The sequence below is a fragment of the Neofelis nebulosa genome, chromosome 8 (assembly GCF_028018385.1).
Source record: "Neofelis nebulosa isolate mNeoNeb1 chromosome 8, mNeoNeb1.pri, whole genome shotgun sequence".
In the NCBI taxonomy this organism is placed as follows: domain Eukaryota; kingdom Metazoa; phylum Chordata; class Mammalia; order Carnivora; family Felidae; genus Neofelis; species Neofelis nebulosa.
Genome location: NC_080789.1, coordinates 106,798,211 through 106,817,418, shown reverse-complemented (window position 1 = coordinate 106,817,418; position 19,208 = coordinate 106,798,211). Strand labels below are relative to the sequence as shown.

Genomic DNA, 19,208 nt, shown 5'->3' with positions numbered 1-19,208 from the left:
GTGTTAAGTAGACCAAAGGAACTGAAGAAACAGATCCAATGACAGAGGCTGGATCTAAAAAGGGCAGCATCCAAGGGTTAGGGCAAGTTCAGCTGTAGTTAGGACAGATATCAGCCCTTAGGACAAAGGACAGATGATTATTTGGCAGTTGGAATACACCAGCTCTGTTAAAAGTGTTGGGTGTTGGGTCAGATTAAAGGTCAGGCTGTGGCAATAGTGTTATTGCTTGTGATCTGACCACTTACGTCAGGATGCTAGCAGATATACAGAACCAATATTCTGAGGGAGAGATTTGGTAAGGACTAGTGAAGATTGTAAGACTATATCCTGCGAGCTTACGAAGGATTTTTGCATTGGTGGGACCTGTTTAGTTCCTAATAATAGAAACTCACATAATTGGGTGGCATTAACTTCAGATGCAATGTGATCAAAGGTTTAAATGATACACTCACAACTCTTTTTCACTGGCCATCTATGTTAGTCACTTTTGCTGTAAACATGTTTTGTAGCAAGTTAGCCGCCTCACCTCAATGCTATGTAACAAGTAACTCAAAATCTCAGTGGCCTACAACAATGAAAATTTATTTCTTGCTGACAAGTCTGTAGATTGGCTATGTTTAAGCTAATATTGGCTGGTCATGGATGGGCTTAGCTGGACTACAGTCTTCAGGTTAGCTACAGATCTGCTCCATGTGTTCATCCTGGGACCAAAGCAGAGGGATGAACAGCTATCTGTTCTTTCCATGGGAGAGAGCAGAAGATCCAAAATTGTTGGTGGAAACTCATAAGGCCTCAGCTTAGAATGGGCACACTGGTCATTTCTTTCTTTCTTTTTTTTATGTTTACTTATTTTTGAGAGAGAGACAGAGAGACAGAGTGTGAGCAGGGGAGGGGCAGAGAGAGAGGGAGACACAGAACTCAAAGCAGGCTCCAGGCTCTGTGCTGTCAGCACAGAGCCTGATGTGGGGCTTGAACTCATAAACCATGAAATCATGACCTGAGCCGAAGATGCTTAACAGACTGAGCCACCCAGGAGCCCCTGCACTGGTCATTTTCATCCCTGCTCTACTGGTCAAAATAAGTCATATGGCCAAGTCCAAAGTCAATGGGCACGGATGTAATTCCATTTACCCTAGTGGGAGGCAATGCAAAGTCAAATGGCAAAAGATTAGAGCGAGAGAGATGGATAGAGATAGATGATAGGTAAATAGATAAATCTATCTCTCTCTCTCTATATATATATATAATTTCAAATTAAGCATGAAGATTTGGAAGCTATAATCCAATCCACCACCCACTCTATCTCTGAACTTTCCTTGCCTCTGCTTGGCTTCCCTAGGATGTAGGCTCTGTTGCCAAAGTCAAGATGGCTGTTAACTGTTCCTGTCTCACTTTCCCCAAGCTCAGCAGTCCTAATGGATAGAGAACATCTTTCCAGGTAACTTTAGTTAAAAAAGAAAAAAAGTCTAAGAGGAGTTCTGATTGGGCTGGCATGGGTTTTACCTATTCCTGAACTGACCGCCACCACTAAGGAAGATAGGGCCCTCTGATTGGCCAGCCTAGGCCACACACCTATCGCACTTTATTATCCAGGGATTAGGAGGAGGTCTTCATAGCCTCACCAGGATCACATAAACCTTTAGAGGGGTCCTTAAAGGAACCAATATGGAAAGACAGACACTGCGGTCTTTAATCTCAGTAGGAAACTAGAAACCTAGACAGGGAAACCAAGCAAAAACCCAGCCCTATGGCATCAATGTGAAAAAACTAGGAAGGAACAGTGGACCCTTGAGCACCAGAGTTACAGCAATGGGACTTAGGCTGAAGCTTCTGTGTACTTCTTATCCCTACTGTGGACCTGAGATAGGCCTGGTAGAGACATAGAACTCCAGGAACATCCAGCTTTAGGAGCAACTGGGAGGAAAAACAATGTGTGTTTAGCTGTATTGGTAAAGTTAAAATGCTGGGGTTTTTAAAGGTGAAAAAGTACATCTGAATCTTAGGGAAAAGCTATACTGTGCCAGCTTCAAGATTCAGACATTGGTGCCAGTGAGAACCACAGGGTAAAATGAACACTGCACTTACAGGTGTAAATACACTGGGGCCAACGTGGCAGACCTTTTACCAGATGTCAGGAGTAGACTTGTGACTCACAACACTGTCCTGGACACTGTCTAATAACACACCGACAACTTCATATTGCAAACAAAACAAAACAAAACCAACTATAATTTAGTTGAAGTGAGAAACTTAACAAGCAAAGTCTTTCCAAATGAGTTGTAAACTATATCATTTCTTAAATTAGTGGAATGAAGTCTAAACCTCCAGTGGTTTGTAAATTATGTGCTCAGCAAATATAAGATGAATGAATGAACAAATCATCAGGATTCCCTCCGTTAACCGGTTTTGTGGAAGACCTGTACCAGTAACGAGAAAAATGTAGGGATAAAAATAGAGAATAGGGGGAGAGAGTGCCTGTCTGAGGAACGTTATAAAGAATTGCTTGCAGTGGAAACAAAGTCAGGCACTATTAGCTTTGGAAGTGAGTGAAGAGGAGGCGACAGCTGTGGTTGCTCCAAGATAAAGAAGCTTTTGCCTCCAGGCAAGGTCTTCAAGGAAAGCTTTAAAGGGCCCAAACAGGTCCATGCATCTCCTTTCTGGTTTGGTTCATTCTCCCTCCTTAAGGAGCTGATTCTCCTCCACCCTCAAATCTTCAGCCCACAGAAGGAGATGTGATATTAGTACTTGCCTCTCCATGTTCTTCAGAAAGAGAGTCGGATTGGAGTGTGGAAGAAGCCAAGTATCCCCTGTAGCCTGAGTGTTTGGAGGTAGTAAGAGTATAGAATGAGCCCTGTTTTTTCTAACACCAGAAGAAATAAGATGTGTTGAGGGGTTCTTTGGTCTATGCAAGCAAAAGCTTGTGATGTTTCTGATAATTAGAGGTTATTTGAAGGTAATACCAAAACAACAACAACAAAAACAAAACAAAACAAGAAGAACAAAAACACAAAAAACAAAAAACCTAATGTGTCAAGGATTCAAATTGTACCCAATTGCTGTAATAGTCTGTTTCTCCCCAATCCTCCTCCTTGAGCCAGAGCTCCCATTTGTAAGACAAATAAACGCCAACTGAAATAAAAGTTCTTTTTAGACAAGGGCCAAGGCAGATTAGAAATATTCTAGCTAGGTTTCCCAATCAAAGATGGGTATTTCGATTTCTCTCTAGTCAGAGTCCAATGGCAGTGATGTTTCCGTGCCATTAGGCCATGTACAGATCCCGTGGTGCTGAGTGGGAGGCTCGGGGACCAGAGCACAGGCCTGGGCTGGGCACACCAAATGGGCCCTGTCATTGGTAGAGGCGGTATAGGGTGACATGCCACAGGACACCTTGGCTCTCAGACTGTTATTTTGAATAACAAGAGCACAATAAAGTGGGCTAATTAGTGTTGGGGCAAGCAGGGATTGGGTCATGGCTACACAAAGTTACAAAACCAGCATTTGGCTGGCGTAAGTAGACAGCAATATCACTTTCAGATACCAGACTCCCTCTGCCCTAGTTCTGTTCAAAGTCCAGAAACCAGAACTCTCCCTAAAGTCTAGAGCTTGAGATATGCTCGCTCACACATATTATGACACCGTCTTTGAAAGGAAATTCAGTTAGGACACTGGTGGAAAGGTCAAAAAGCAGTGAAATGTCATTCACCTGAACATTACCAACGGATAGTTGCTGTGTGGAAGGAGTGAGGGGCCGGGGGGAGGGCCTCCCACAGTTACAATGTTTCTCCCCTCTTGGCCATTACAGAAAACAGAAATGGTTTCATTTGGTTCATCCAATGGTTCATTGGATGTTTCCACCTGTGTGAAGGAAATCTGAGTAAGGCTCACTGTCTTCATCACTTAAGAGCTGTTTGTTTAGTTTAGTTTTGTTGTCGTTAGTTTTATATACATATATATATATATATATTTATATATATAGTTATGTTAATAGCTCACGCATGCACGCCTGTTTATGTCTGAATGTCAGAGTTGTAACTCACACTCTCATCAAAAAATTTATAGAGAAAAAAATAAAGGAGGGTTTGGTTAAGGTTCGTGAGGCAATAATAAGACCGGTTAAGCATTGCACCTTTTTTTTTTAAGTTTATTCATTTACTATTTGAGAGAGAGAGAGAGAGGAGCACACAAGTAGGGGAGGGGCAGAGAGAGAGAGAGAGACAGACAGACAGAATCTGAAGCAGGCTCCAGGCTCTGAGCTGTCAGAACAGAATCCTATGTGGGACTCGAACTCAGGAATGGTGAGATATGAGGTGAGCTGAAGTCTGAGTCTTAACCGATGGAGCCACCCAGGTGCTCCACATAGCACCTTTAAATGACTAGTTAATGGTTTTATGCTCGTCAGGACTGTCAGCTCGGTAGGCAACGTCTTTTTTTTAATTGTGGTAAAATGTACATCACATAAGATTTATCATTTTAATCATTTCTAAGCATACAGTTCAGTGCAGTAAGTACATTCACATTGCCGTGACTCCATCACCACCATGCATTTCCAGAACTTTTTCATTTCCAACTGAGTCTCTGTTCCCATTAAACACAAATTCCCCATCCCCTACTCCCACCTCATCCCTGGCAACCTGCAGTCTACTCTCTGTCTCTTCTGACTACTGTAGGTCCCTCATAGAAGTGGAACCACACGGTATCTGTCCTTTTGTGACTGGTCTGTTGCACTTAGCATAACATCTTCAGGGTTCATCCATGTTTGTCATAAGGTTTTTATAGTTTGTTTTCCATTGATTGGACTGTTTGTTTTGTTTTCTTGCTGAGGACTCTGACTTGAAAACAGAATAACCATCTGAAAGTTTGCCTGGCCATGGGGCTTCCTTCTCACTCCCTAAAATATACTTGTCTTTGCCATACTGGACATTTTTCAGTGTTTTTTCCTGCCTGTGCACTACATAACTGGTGTGGTAATAGCTGCTTCTGGCTCTCGGCAGGGGTTGAGGGTGTGCACCCCATCTTTGCCCTTCTCTCTCTCCTCAGGCAAAGACTTCAGAGAACCAAAAGATGCCCTTTCTTCTCTTGGTAAAGTCGAGGTAACTCCAGATCTAGAGGGCAGGCAATGCTTATCTTGCTCTCTAAGCAGAGCTGGCTCTTAACACATGCTTTTTGTTTGCTCTTTATGATTATTAAGTAATACACTCACATGGTTAAATATATACAGAGTCAGAATGTGCAGTGAAAAATTAATCTCCTTCCCACCCCTCACCCACTTCCTTGTTCCCCTTGCCAGCGATCAACCATTGTCACCTTGTCTATCTTTCCAGAGATGGTTCCATGTAACCAAGCACACAGGTGCCTTTTTTTTTACATAAAAGATATCACCTTATACCCACTGATCTATATCATGCCTTCTGGAAAAATACAGAAAAGTAGGAGGCAATACACAAAGTTTCAGAGCTGATGAGAATGCTTAGTCATAACGGGTTTTTTTTCTTACATAAATGAGGTAAAATGTTACAGAGAAAGTTGAAATAGTCTAAGACCAAAAAAAAAAATTTCTATGATCTTCACAGTCAATCCTGCCCTCCTCCTCCCATCCAGTGCTATCATGAATTTGTTATATCCTTTCAGTGAGCTTGTATATTTTCACATGCGTTCATATATATGCCCATGAACCATTTTGTGTATTTTTCAATTTACATAATAGCCATGTTTAATATTCATTCCCTCTATTGATAGGCATTTAGGTTCTTTCAGACTTTTCCTCCCCAAATAATGATGTAAGAAGGTTTTTTTGTGCAAACATCTTTGTATACACATATGTTTAGGATAATTCTATAGAGGTGGGTTCACTGGATCAAAAGATGCGTGTATTTTTATTTTGATAGATATTCCAAAGTTGTGGTACCAATTTTTACTCCAACTAACAATGCATGGAGTACCTGTTTCTCCACATCCTCTCTCACACAGTGATTTATCCAAAAATTGTTCATCTTTACTCATCTATTAGGTGAAAAATTACATCTCTTATAATTTGAATTTACATTTCTTTCGTTAGAACCTGGGTGGCTCAGTCAGTTAAGTGTCCAACTCTTGACTTCAGCTCAGGTCATGCTCTCACAGTTCCTGAGGGTTCAAGCCCCCGCTTCAGGCTCCACACTAGTGCTGCTGGCATGGAGCCTGCTCGGGAGTCTCTGTCTCCCTCTCTCTCTGCCTCTCACCACCTCGTGCTCTTGGTGTCTCTCTCTCTTAAAAATAAATAATAAATAAACATTTTTAAAAATGAGGTTGATCAATTATTTATGGTTTGAAAGCCATCTGTATTTCTTCTTTTATGATTTTTTTGAAGGTCCTTTGCCCATTTTTCTTTTGGGTTTGTCAGCTTTATGACAAACTTTATGACAGCTTTAAAGTGATGATACAAAAAAAAAATTAAAAAAAAAAAAGTGATGATACATTTATTGCTTTCTCTTCCTTCTCTGTCTCTCCTACCTTCTCATTTTCTCCAAATACCAAAATTAATCTGATACCAGTCTAACCAAAAGCTCACCTCATATTCCTGGGTCTAGGGTTAGATCAACAGGAGGAAGTCACCCAGAGTTAAGCCATGTGAACCCTGGAGGTTTGACATAATCACAGAGGCACCAGTTGGCTTTGGCTCAGCTTTGCCCTGGTGTGCATTTAAAGGGTGTCCTAAATCGGGGCGCCTGGGTGGCTCAGTCGGTTGAGCGTCCGACTTTGGCTCAGGTCATGATCTCGCGGTCCGTGGGTTTGGGCCCCGCGTCGGGCTCTGTGCTGACAGCTCAGAGCCTGGAGCCTGTTTCAGATTCTGTGTCTCCCTCTTTCTCTGACCCTCCCCTGTTCATGCTCTCTCTCTGTCTCAAAAATAAATAAAGGTTAAAAAAAAAATTTTTTTTAAATCAATAAAGGGTGTCCTAAGTCAATCTGAAGCACTGACACATCTGGGACTTCTTACAATCTGGGGGTGCACCCACAGCCACGCTGGTCTGCTTAGACTGCTTCTGCCCTAGTCTGAGCTACGCCCTTGCAGGCATTACAAGGAGGCTGACACGGGAGCTAGGATCGTGGTGACCCATTGCTTCTTTTTTATTCTTTTCAGCTCCTTAAAATACTTCTCATTGGAGCCAGTTTCTCACTGTCAGAGAGAATGAAAATGAACTTTATGGTGTTGACTGGAATTGGAATATGGCTATCAATGCAAATGCGCAATTTCTAATTCCTAGAGAAAGCCATAAAGGTAAATACAGGTGTACAGGTGAGTGCGCAACTAGGAATTTGCTTTAGTGTATTCTTTGAAGGTTTCACCCACACACATCCTTTTCATTTTCTTCGTCAAATTCTTCTTCCCTAGTTTGTAAAGACAAACTGCCCTGGTCAGCTATTTCCTTTGCTCTTTCCATATCTCTTCTATCACAAATACAAAGGGCTGCACAAAACATCATTATTTAAGCATTGAGTATTAAAAAATAAGACTGAAAAAAAAAGATCATTAGTTGTTCTGGACTGAGTGGTGTATTCCCTCATCGTTCTTGCCTTCAACAGCCCTTCTCAGTACAAGGTTCCAATCTGAACCTTCTACTAGCCCTTAGCATGGCTGCACCCTCCCTAGAAATATTTACCCCTAAGCAACTTCCCTCCTCCTTTCTTTCTTTCCTCCCTCCCTTCCACAAATGTTTACTGAGCTTTTAACATGTGTCGGTCACATGTGCCGTGAACTGGTGCTGTATCCAACAGATCCAAGCACTGTCTTCAGCACCTGTACAATCTAGCAGACATAATATAATGAATCACTGGGGCGCCTGGGTGGCTCAGTCGGTTAAGCGACCGACTTCGGCTCAGGTCATGATCTTGCGGTTTGTGAGTTCGAGCCCCAAGTCGGGTTCTGTGCTGACAGCCTGGAGCCTGGAGCCTGCTTGGGATTCTGTGTCTCCGTCTCTCTCTGCCCCTCCCCAACTTGTGCTCTGTCTCTCTCTATTAAAAATAAATAAAATGTTGAAAACAAGTAAAAAGAAAACACCATAACAAATCACTAAATAAACTTCCTTCCAGTAGCCAATCCCTCACTGGAACAGGGGTTATTAGCAGGTCCCAACTGTAGCTTCAAGATATACAGACACCTCCACTGCACATGATGAGGGGGATCTAGTGGAGGTGTGGACAAAATCCCATTGGGACCTTCCTTGAATTCTCTCTTCTCCACAGTGAAGGCTGTCGTGGAGGAAGAGTGAAGTTAATGGACAATTCTGGAGGGAGAAGGGGTTGCGAAATGGCAGGAATTCGTGTCGCCCCCAGTCTCAGGGCCAGGGCAGAGCAGCATCAGCTGAGAGGATGAGGACACCAGTGGGGGGGCAGTGGGGGGGGGGGCAAGGGTGAGAAACCAAAGAGGGGAGAAGGGCACATCTGAGGAGAAGAGAGGTCCAGCCACAGGAGTCTGTCTGAGGGCGAATGCCTAGGTCTGTGGTTTTTCTTCAGCAAACCACAGCAGGAGAAAGGAACGGAGAGAAATCAGACAGTGGGTGGCCAAGGTGAGGAGGTAACCATTCAAGGTCATGCCCTGGGAAAGCACTTTAAGCATTTGAAAGCTGTTTGTATACAGGTGCAAAAGACCCTTCCTACCCTGCAGGGGTCAGGAATCGGATCTGAGAAGGCTCTTTGTCCCAGTGGGAGAGAAAGTGAAGTGTATTTCCTCAGTGGCTGGATGCCACCGGCTCACCCCTGTAAGTCACACGCTGCTGAGTGCTGCTTCTCAACAAATGGCCAGTGGAAGATGGAATCTGAGGGTGCCGGTGGGGTGGGGTGCTCATGACTGGCCATGAGGGCCCGGTCCTGAGAGCAGAAAATGAGGGCAGGCGAGGGCAGACAGCCAGGAAGTGTAGTAATGAGAGCACGGGGCACGTTTGGAAGCCATGAGGGCGAGGCAGGGGAGCTGGGGCTCAGGGATTCCAAAGGGGATCTAGGCTTTGAAACTGCCAGATAATACAAAAATCAGGGGACAAGCTCCACAGGTGTGGCCAGCTTGTGAGTTGCCAACATGGCCCAGCTTGCTGTCAGGAGACTGGCTGGGAGGAAGAGGTAGCCACGTGCCTCAATCCCACTGCCTTTGCAGAGGAACCCCCAGGTGCAGAGAGGGGAAAGTCTGACTGGAGGCTTTGCTGGCTAGTTCTGAAATTGTGGGGTATGCACGCAGCACCTCCCCCTCCTCAAGCCCCCTAGCATGGGGCATGAGAGAAAGAAGAGCCTTTATCCTAGAAAGTTTTTCTTTCTTTCTTTCTTTCTTTCTTTTTTTTTTTTTTTTTTTTTTTTTTTATAGAGGGCTCAACTGAGCAAAGGGCAAAGAGAGAGAGAAGGAGAATCCCAGGAAAGGCAGAGAGAGAGAGAGAAAGAAGTGGGACTCCCCCAAAACAGATCTGGAGTTCACCTGATGGGGACTTGAACTCACGAACTGTGAGGTCAAAACCTAAGCTAAAGTCTGACGCTTCACGCCTGAGCCACCCAGGCACCCTAGCAAGTTTTTCAACTGAGGACATTGTCAAGGAAATTCCAGAATTCACTTAAGGCAAGAAGGAGTGAGAATGTTTTACAAAAAACAATTTAAGCCTCTATAAGATTTTCATGGAATCTTCTGGATGCTTTCCCTAGAACCAGAGTGAGGTTTAAGCTTCAGGGTGTCTCTCTTGCTATTCATAATTTGGTATTCATTATTTTTTTTATTGTCTCCCCCACCTCCATTGTATAGCCTTTAAGTCCCACAAAATCTTAATCTATGTCTGCCTAGAACTCTACAGATTGGGATTTGGAAGAAGCCCAGGTTCTATAAATGAGTCCTGGGGACGTAATGACAGCGTGATGGCTGTGGTTAACACTGCTCTATGCGGTTCATCTAAAAGTTGCTAAGAGGGTAGATCACAAAAGTTCTCATTATGAGGAAAAAAAGCATTTTGTCTTTTTCTTTCCTTTTTCTTTCTTTCCTTTTTTTTTTTTTTTGGTATCTATCTGAGATGATGGGCGTTAACTAAACTTACTGTGGCAATTATTATACAACATAGGTAAGTCAGGTCATTATGCTGTATACCTTAAACTTGTACAGTACTTATGCCAATGATGTTTTCTTAAAAAGCTGAAATAGAAATAAATAAAACTCTCTACATGAAATGCAAAAAAGAAAGAAAGAAAAAAAGAAAAAGAAAGAAATACAAAAAAGAAAGAAAGAAACTCTCTACATGAAATGCAAAAAAAGATAACCTCAGTGTTTTGATTTCCAAACAGTTTCTCTACTCCTGTATTGTCAAAAGACAGGAGAGGGGTGCCTGGTTGGCTTAGTCGGTAGAACATGCTACTCTCAATCTTGGGGTTGTGAGTTTGAGCCCCATGCTGGGTGTAGAGATTACTTAAAAATAAAATCTTAAAAAAAAAAGATAAGCAGGAAAAATGATAAGTGTGCTACTTGGGAGTTAATTTTTTCTAAACATTGTTAGCCTGGATAATATCTGAAGGTGTGTTACTATGACCTCAGTGGAGGTCACAGTTACCCAATATTCTTCAGCTCAGAGCAAAGGTTAGGTGACACGTTAGGACGTGTGACTGTCACATGCACAGGGCATGTTCCTCTGGACAGGTCTGGACCTGTCTTTTATGTTTATGCGTCCCTAACAAACACTAGGAGTTGAGTTTCTTTTAAAACAATTTTTTTTAACGTTTATTTATTTTTGAGACAGGGAGAGACAGCATGAACGGGGGAGGGTCAGAGAGAGAGGGAGACACAGAATTTGAAACAGGCTCCAGGCTCTGAGCTGTCAGCACAGAGCCCGATGCGGGGCTTGAACTCACGGACCGCAAGATCATGACCAGAGCCGAAGTTGGCCACTTAACCGACTAAGCCACCCAGGCGCCCCTAAGAGTTGAGTTTCTAAACACACCCCACTCTGTAGGGGTGACACGCTAACAACCTCCCTGTCCTGAGAATTGTGACAGCTGACCAGCCATTGTTTGTACAGAATGTCCCCAACTCATGAATGGGCATTGTTCTCAGAAAGGGAATTTGTAAGTCAAATGTTTAGAATTGGGAGGCATTTCCCCTAGATAAACAAGTGAATGTGTAATCTTAATTATTCAGAACAGCCCAAGAGAACTTCCTGTGTCCTTGAAATCATCATTTGTACAAGGGTAACACAAACCTCCCCCGCCCCAGGAGAGTTATCCCTCAGAAAATGCCTTCCAACGTCCAACCTGAGATCCTGAGAATCTTCTTCCCCAGAGAACTTTTCTGGAGGGCGGGGGCACTTCCCCGATTCTCAGCCCTCTGTGTGACTACCACAGCATGGGATGGAAGCCACAGAAAAGAAAGAGCTATGAGCAGCGTGGCCAGAACCTGAAGAAAGCAGAGTAAATCCCAGAATTCCTCTGAGCATCTGGCTCCCCGTCCACATCTTCTGAGAGCCCCAAGGATAGCCCTACTTTCCTTCTGCTTCTAGTCCAGGTTTCTTGGTCCTTTTGAGGTTTCCTAAGGTCTTTGTACCCCAGAAACAATGGTAAGCAGACTGGAAATTTAAAAAATGGCTTCCTTTTGAAGAAGAGCGGGTTTTCTACTTAATTTTGAATTTTCACGTTTTTGAAATTCTAATTTATAAACATTCACTTATTTTTCAGTTAATGACCCTCTCAGGAAAGACAAAAGTTGACATAGGAAAGAACGGTGGATTTCCGGGTATACAAAAGACTAAAGAAATCCAGGTGAGATTCCTTACAGATGTAGTTGGCTTCAATCAAGAGATGATTCCCAAGATCTTACATGTCATAATCCTGTACTTTTTAAAAATCATGCTTTCTTTGCTTTTGCCTCGATACAGTCTCAGTGTATCTATACCAATATCTCAATCTCTCAAAGGATTATATTTCACAAAAGGTTTTCGCATCCATTATCTTATTTGAGGTAAAGATATTATTATCCCTGTTTTATTGCCAGGGAAACTGCACGAGATCACTTAGCTAGTTGCTTGAGAAGCCAAGTATCTGCACCAGATCTGTGCCCTTGCTAATGTTTGTTTAGAGGTTGGTTAATTCCCTAAGGGAGGCAGGACTCACAGAGTTGAGTAGCTGAGCTGAGTCTCCTGAGTGTGTCTGGTTTTCTCCCTGTCCCCAGATTGTACTAAATTCTCCCAAACATCTAAATGTATCTCATTTTCTTAACTTTCTTAGGGAATGAGATCTATATTTCTCAGTTACCTGTCCTGGTGACAAATAGCCTCTGTCTGGCTATTCTATATCCACCTTGGGGTTTTTTTGTTACCAAAAAAAAAAAAAAAAAAAAAAAAGTTTGTTTGGCAGAATAAGTGTTTTTTGGGAAAACGCAATAGAAGGCTTAGAAACAGGGATTGGGTCAGTTCACAACACTCCACAGCATAACTGAAATAACTAACACCGAATGGATTGTGTGCATTTTCAACATTACTTCCTCATCTTCTGTGGCAGCTAAGCCTTACACAACCCCTGAGTGGTAGGTAGAGCTGGCCAGGAGCTGATAAGCAAGCTAACGCCTGGAAGCCTCATGTTTTTGTCTAAGGTTCTTACACAAATTGTCAACAGAGCTGATGAGAATTCTGGTCTCTAGCCCTGGGTCTCCATGCCCATCAAAAGTTCATATTGACTCTACAGGTTAACCAAGTTTTTATCGGGGTGAGTTCTTAATTTGGTGCCAAACCCAAATTCAGGACTGCTGAAACAGAAACAGAGATGCTCCCTGGGCACTTTGCTTAGAGAACACAAAGCCCCAGTTGGCTTCTGCCAGTCAGTCCTGGGGCAGAGCCAGCCAGTGTGTGCAACTGTTCAGTTCAGCAGAGCTTTGCCCTGCTCTGGCTGGCATGGGAACCCGCAACGTTCAGAGGCTTCTCTTGAGTTCTTATCTCTCAGGTCTGCCCAGATCTGCACACAAGGCGTGTAGTCTTGTACAATCTGAGAGCAGTGCTGCTTGTGCGTGCTGTGTCTGGTGCAACTCTCCAAAACTAGGGGAGTCAACTGACCACAGTAGAGATTAGAAACGGGTCTAGGAGGTTACATTTACACATCTTCTCATGTAGGAGGATCTGGGGACAGACTGTACTGCTCTTAGTCTCTTGGGAGATTCTAATCCGGGACAGTTTACCAGTCTCCCTCCCAGTTCACCCTTTTTCTTTCTCTTTTTAGGCCTTTGTCAAATGTAGGGGAGAATTCTTTTTTTTTTTAAGTTTATTTATTTTTGAGAGAGAGCGAGAGAGAGCACATATGTGCAGGAGGGATGGAGAGAGAGGGAGAGAGACAGAGAATCCCAAGAAGACGTGGCACTGAAAGCATGGAACCCAATGCGGGACTCGAACTCAGGAACCACAAGATCATGACCTGAGCCAAAATGAAGAGTCCGATGCTTAACTGACTGAGCCACTCAGGCACCCCTCCCAGTTGACTCTTGAGTGTGTAGACATTGATGATTGACTCTGAATTCCCATCCTCAGACCTCTAACACCCTGGGACTTGGGTCACACTTCTAAGCCCAACTGTTCCTGCCAATAGCCAATCTTACTGCATGGAACACTTGGGTGTAGTCAGACATGGTAACCTATCAGCAATTCACAAACCTTGCTGCTGAGCACAATCACCCAAGGGGTCTTTTTAAAACACAGATTCCGAGGCCCCACCCCAGATTCACTCAGCAGTATCTCTAGGTCTAGATCCTGAGAGTCCCAAGTTTTCAATTCAGCCAGATCGAAGGCAAGCAATGAGGAACCAGTGCCTAGCAAGCAATGAACTCCCTCCTTACCAGCACCACCAAAAGGGGAACATAACTGCTTATTTCACTGTTTCCACACACTAGATAGAGAGAGCATTGCTTCACACTGAACTCAAAATAACCAGCTGCAATCCAAGCTCTGTTCGATGTCCATTTCAAGCTTCCTCTCCTGTGACACTAAACCCCATCTTGCTTTGACAGGGGCTCCTTTCTCCCCGAGCAGCTGGAGGATGGGGAACCCCAAGAGCTGCTCACTCCACAGCACTCCCCTACTCTTGCTCTGAGCCCAGATGCCCGGGTGAGACACTCCCTTGGGCACACCTGGCAAGTGTGACGAGAAGAGTTCCACGTTCTCACTTGGCATCAAAACACCCTCTGTGCCCTGCCCTCAGTGTCCTGCCCTCAGTGTCACTGTCCCCACAGTGCCTCTGACCCCATTGTGGAGCACACAGCCTCCACGCTTTGACTGGTCTAGTCAAGGGCCAAGGCTATACTGGGTTTGGAGATGGGGCCTTTCAAATGGCTGAATGGGTCACGTAATTCAAAAGTATTTCAGATTGTCTCCTTTCCTTGCGATAGAAATTACTTCTTTGTGAAGAAGAATTAAGTCCTGGCATAGAGACTGGACAGCTGGAAGAGCACTTGGGGAACGGAAGTTCAGAAGCTCAGCTCATGGTTTTGTCTGTTTGCCATCAGACATTTTTAGAGCCCTTGTGAATTGTAAAGACCACTATTATTCAAAACCTCAGACTCCTAATACCTGGGAAAGGCAATGGAAAGAGAGTTTTCCTTTGGGTAAATACAGGGGAAGCAGCAGAGAAGAGAATGGCCTCTGAGGCCCCTTCCTGAGGACTGGCCAGATTTCCACCCTGCTGGTAGGGAAAGGACATTTCTGCCAGGAGACTTGGCTGCTTTTTGACTGGAAAGGAAATTCCTGGAGAGAGACTTTACTGTTCCAAGGCTTTTGAGATACAAGGGAATCCCAGTAACCAAGGATCATGGGGAAGGCCAGAAAGCTGACGCATCCAGTCCTGAGAGCTCAGGCCATCTCCTCAGAAGGAAGAGATGCTGCTTTGGCTTTGGGGGATGAAGGCCAGCACAGGGACTGACTCATAAACCAGGGAACTGTGTGACTCCCCTTCCCACCCCTGCTCTCCCACCAGCCAATCCCCATTCTTTCCTCTGTTCATAGACCCTGTAGGTCCATAGAAGGGCAAGCGATGAGCAACTTGACTTGTCCCCTTCCCCCTCAGACCTGTCCTTAATAATTGAAAGGAAGGGTATTTTTTTCTTTTAAAGCTCCACATTAAGGCTGGGACAGTTCCTCCTCTCCCTCTTAGCACTTGGGATTTGACACATGAAACCTACCCATTGTTCATCTGTACGGCTCATCCCCTTTCCATGAAGAGTCCATCTCACTGCCTCCTGCCAGCTTGGTGCTTTCTCCAAGGGCCACAATGTCTCACCTAGCCTGAGGGCTTAAGTCCTAATGCTGTGTTACTTACATTGCCAGAACAAATTAAGATTCGCAAAGAAAAAAAAAAACTGGGGTGCCTGGCTGGCTCAGTCGGTACAACACATGACTCTTGATTTCAGGGTTGTGAGTTGAAGCCCCATGTCAGGCGTGGAGCTTATTAAAAAAAAAAAAAAAAAAAAAAAGCCACTTCTCTTGTGTACAATGACCCCACCACAAAGGCAGCTCTGTAATTCATACTGTGAGTTGCCTAGTTGGTTGCCCGGTCCTAGACATGTAACTCCCCAAGTTCAGCAATACACAGCTCTCTCTTTGCTTCAACATGTACATAAATATACTCTGGTCATTTTGTGCCTGATTTCCTGTAATTGGCTCTGTATACTTTGTCCTTTTACTTTATCTTTTCAATTTTTTTAAAAGATTTTATTTTTCAATACTCTCTGCACCTGACATGGGACTCAAACTCACAACCCTGAGATCAAAAGAGATCAATGCTCTACCAAGAGTCACATGCTCTACCAACTGAGCCCGCCAGGCACCCCCGTCCTTTGACTTTAGATTTGAGATCACCAAGTTCCTTCCACCATGTGCCCCATCAAAAGAAATTTCCTCAGTCGCTCTTCTCATCCAAAATTCATGCTGGCTAGATGAGGAAGATTACTGTACACACCTTGAGACTTAAAAGGAAATAGGCACCTCTTATTTCAGGTGACTAGATGCTATAATTACCCAGAAATCCACTAAGGAACAAGAAAGAGCTCCGGTGTCAGCATCAATTATTAGCTGTGTGAGTCAAATGATATTACATAGCCTCTCTGAGTCTTAGTTTTGCCATCTGTCACATGTGGATAATAATGCCTAGCTTACAGAGGTACTGAGAGAATTATGTGTAATATATATAGAGCAGCCAGTATACAGTAAGCACTAGATAATTGGTAGCTATAATTATTCCCCACGTCTATAATGATAACCTTCAAGCAAAGCATGCAAAGTATTTCGCAGCATAGAAACTACTTAAGAGCAAGGAATAAACTTTGGCTAAAGGCATGCCCAGTATGCAGCCACTTCCCTGACCCACACTCCATTGTCATCACTCAAGTTCAGTGGCCCAGCCAAGCAGGACTAGGCATTGTCCTCATGATTTCCTTCTCCCTCCCCCAATGGTTGCTTGATTTAAACAATTTTTTTTTTTTACCAGTGGGGAAGAGAGGCAGAGGGAGAGAGAGAAAGAGAATCCCAAGCAGCTACATGCTCAGCACAGAGCCCAACATGGGGCTTGATCCCACAAGCCTGCGATCATGACCTGAGCCAAAACCAAGAGGTGGACATTCAACCAACTGAGCCACCCAGGCAGCCCGGTTGCTTGATTTTTTAATCTCATGGTTTCCTTAACTCTATTACTTTCCACACTCATCTCTAAAAATAAGTAGAATAACACCTCTTTCCAAATTGGTTCAAACAAACAAATAAAAATCTAAAAGTCAGATTTCGTTTGATGTTCAGATTTCGTTTCTGCCATTAATTCACCAGGACCCCACTGCCCAACTGTTGAACCAAGGTGTGAGCCACGCAAACGTCTGGCTAGAACTGGTAAAACAGCGACTCCGTGTGGTCAGATAGAAGCACAGCCCAGCGCCCAGAGGGAGCCTCATGAGCCCACAGTCTTGGCGCCGGCAGATGAGCCGTTAGATCTGTCAGTCAGAACGTCAAATGAGGAAGGAAACATAGCACCTTGCAAGTGTGAGAGGAATTACTTTCTACCTTACAAATGGGTCTTCCCTGTCCGCAGCTCAAGATTTGAAGGCTGGATGGCTTGTGCTCTCAAAGCAAAAAGGACAAAAGAAGGCTAGCCACAGGGCATGGGTAAAGTTTGAGATGTTTGCTGTGTCACTCCTTGGGAGGTATGGAAGATTTACAGAAAAATCTTGTAATCCTTATCTCTCATACGTATTCTTTTTGTTTGTTTTTATCTCTTACATGTTCTTTTTGGCGTGTACTTAGACTTCGAAGAACTAGGGAAAGTATGAAGGAAGCATTTGACATTGTAGTTACACCACCAAAAGGAAGATATCTTTAAATCATTAACAGGAATGGCTGACTCTTCAAATAGAGTTCAGTGTAAAAAAAATTGCTACGTCTGCGGGATGGAATGTCAGCCAGGCGTTGTCACTGAGTCTTATCTAGTCATCTGCTTCTTAGCATCCTCATCTCCTCTGTGTCTGTCAGACACATCAATGGGCATCCATCTCATCCCTGCAGTGATTTAGGGAACAGGAGCCTTCCTCTTCACACTGTTGGGCTCAGGTTTTTACCTCTTTGAGAAGAGTCTCAGGACTTGTCCCATAATTATGCATTTCCACAGATAAAAGACTCTTCATGAGCATTCCCAGGGCGAATTGCTTAGGTTATTTCAGAAAAACAAACAAACAAACAAACACCTAGGTATTTCCATGAACAACAACAAGCTAGGTTATACATGCTGTCTGATCTGTCATCAGGGAAATTGATGGAGAAAGGAGTGGCTTCTCCTGCTTGGATGAATTCATTTTTTTTTTTTTTTTACTTTTAAAAAATATTTATTTTGAGAGTGAGAGAGAGAGAGAGAGCAGGGGAGGTGCAGAGAGAAGGAGAGAGAGAATCCCAAGGAGGCTCCACACTGCCAGCACAGAGCCTGATTCAGGGGCTCGAACCCATGAACTGTGAGATCATGACCCTAGCTGAAATCAAGAGTCCGATGCTTAACTGACTGAGCCACCCAGGTGCCCCTTGGATGAATTCATAAACTCCTCTACTTCATTGACCCTGAACCACTGTAAGGTCACAGGATGGTGGAGAGAGCCCTGGCCCAGGAATTTGGCACAAGGTTTAGGAGAGGTTCAGAGTCACTTCCCATGGCTGGAGCTGGAGCTTGTTAACTCAGATTCTGTTGGCTGCCATGTTTCCCCATGAGGGGCAGAGGAAGCTGGTCTGCAGAGGCACAGAGGAGAGCAGACCACAGAGAAGAGTGAGGAGGAGGGAGAGAGAGCCAAGGTATCTGCCTTCAGCCCCGCAAAGACCCTGGAGTCAATGAGACTCTCCTAACTCCTAACTTATACTACCTGACTCCCTTTAAGCTGATTCAAGTTGATTTTTGCGGCTTACAACTGTGGGAGCACAAACTACACAATGGCCTGGGCAGTTAATCTCATCTGTTCAGTAAGAATCATCATTCATTCATTCATTCAGAAAATATTTACTGAATATTCCTCTGCACTAGGCACTTTTTAAAGTTCTGGGAGACATAGCTGGAAGCACGAGAGATTTTTCAAAATCCTTTCTTCATGAAACTTCTCTTCCACTTAAACAGTCTCTGGAAATGGTATAAGTATATGAGAGAAGATATAAACTTCAAATCATGTACTAGCCAAAGGACTGATTGACCCAACAGATAGGGCACACGCCGGGCATCTTAGAAAATGTACTGGAGGGCCAGGGACACTTAAAACAATATTCATTCCTTGTAGCTTTACAATATGGTTGGATTAAAAAAGGTTCACCCTTGCCATTTGCAACTACGTGGATGGAACTGGAGGGTATTATGCTAAGCGAAATTAGAGAAAGACAAATATCATATGACTTCACTCATATGAGGACTTTAAGATACAAAACAGATGAACATAAGGGAAGGGAAGCAAAAATAATATAAAAACAGGGAGGGGGACAAAACATAAAACACTCTTAAATATGGAGAACAAACAGAGGGTTACTGGAGAGGTGTGGGAGGGGGGATGGGCTAAATGGGTAAGGGGCACTAAGGAATCTACTCCGGAAATCATTGTTGCACTATATGCTAACTTGGATGTAAATTTAAAAAATAAATTAAATTAAATGGTAAAAAAAAAAAAAAAAAAAAAAAAAGCTTCACCCTTTCTATAGTGTCTTTTCTTTTACATCTTAGGCCCTTTCTGATGCTTTGCT

General features: G+C 43.7%; 1 long non-coding RNA gene across 1 annotated transcript; it reads left to right on the top strand.

The window, feature by feature from the left end:
• Positions 1–1,337: 1,337 nt before the first annotated feature.
• LOC131520208 (uncharacterized) lies at positions 1,338–17,188 on the top strand. Its single transcript, XR_009265979.1, has 3 exons — positions 1,338–1,438; positions 11,665–11,748; positions 16,782–17,188. It is a non-coding gene; the product is annotated as an uncharacterized LOC131520208 (long non-coding RNA).
• The last annotated feature ends 2,020 nt before the right edge of the window (positions 17,189–19,208 follow it).